We start from the raw sequence: 1,488 nt of genomic DNA, 5'->3' as shown, positions 1-1,488 counted from the left end.
AGTCCTTCCTTCCTTCCTTCCTTCCTTCCATCCTTCCTTCCTTCCTTCCTTCCTTCCTTCCTTCCCCTTTTCCCTTCCCTTCTCCCTTTTTTCCATTTTTTTTCCCTTTTCCCCCTTTTTTCCCCCTTTTTCCCCCTTTTTTCCCCCTTTTTTCCCCCTTTTCCCTCTGGGAATGATTAATTGCACCGAATTAAAGCGGAGCAGGAGCCAGGCCAACAGCGGGGATTAAATTCCACGTGTGCTTCCCTTCTCCTCCCAAACAATTCCCACAAACTCACCCTCGTTTTTCAGCTGCCAAAACCCGCCCGTGTTTTCCTGAGAGTTTTCACCAAAAAAATCTCATTTTTACCCTCCAGAACGGGCGAGGAGAGGAGGGGGGAAAAGGAGCAGCAGCTTTTGCAGCCCTCCCGCGAGCCTAATTCCCAATTTATGATTATTAAAAGATTAAAGGCGGCAGCAGCGAGATTTCACAGCAGGGCTGCTGCCCCGGGGGATTTACGGGCAGGGCCTGAAAGGAGCCCGGGGCTGCTCCGGGATGGGGGTCCCGCCTCCGAGGGGCTTTTGGGACACGGGAACGGGACCGAGCCCGGCGGCAGCGTGACCCCGCGGCCGCGGCACAAACCCGGGGCTTGGGGGCTCCCCAAAGCCCCTCAAATATGGGGTTCCCCAAAGCCCCGCAGATTTTGGGGCTTCCCAAAGCCCCGCAGATTTTGGGGTTCCCCAAATTCCTGTAGCTTTTGGGGTTCCCAAAGCCCCACAGATTTTGGGGTATTCCAAATTCCTACAGCTCTTGGAGTTTGCTAAAGCCCCTCAGATTTTAGGGTTTCCTAAAGCTCCTCAGCTTTAGGATTTCCTAAAACCCCACAGACTTCGGGGTTTCCCAAAGCCCCTCATATTTTGGGGCTCCCAAAGCCTCGCAGATTTTGGGGTGCCCCAAATTCCTGCAGCTTTTGGGGTTCCCCAAAGCCCCTCAGATTTTGGGGTTCCTCAAATTCCCTCAGCTTTTGGGGCTCCCAAAGCCTCGCAGATTTTGGGGTGCCCCAAATTCCCTCAGATTTTGGGGTTCCCCAAAGCCCCTCAGATTTGGGGTTTCCCTAAATGGGGGTCCCTCAAGAGCCGGGGGGGCTCCTGACCCCTCCAGCCCGGTTAAACCGGGGGGGTCCCGGCGAACCGGAGCTCACCGGGGGCGCTGGGGGCTTCTCCCCCCGGACCCCCCAGCAGCATTTCCTCCGGGGGGGAGGGAGAACAGAGGGTAAATAATGGGAGTGGGGCAGAATGGGGGTCCCCCGAGAGTTCGGGGGGTTCAACCGGGGGGTCCCGGCCACCACCGGGAGCGGCGGCGCGGGAAGGCGGCAGCCCCGCGGGCGGTGCGGCGGGGCGGGGTTTTCCCATGGAGCCGGGGGCGCCCCGGCACGTGCTCCAACGGGAAAACGGGAGGGGGGGGTGGATGGAGGAATGGGAACGGGAACGGGAATGGGAACGGGGGGG

Source organism: Passer montanus, unplaced genomic scaffold (genome assembly GCF_014805655.1).
Source record: "Passer montanus isolate IOZ18808 unplaced genomic scaffold, ASM1480565v1 scaffold62, whole genome shotgun sequence".
In the NCBI taxonomy this organism is placed as follows: Eukaryota; Metazoa; Chordata; class Aves; order Passeriformes; family Passeridae; genus Passer; species Passer montanus.
Note: the sequence above shows the minus strand (reverse complement) of the source record.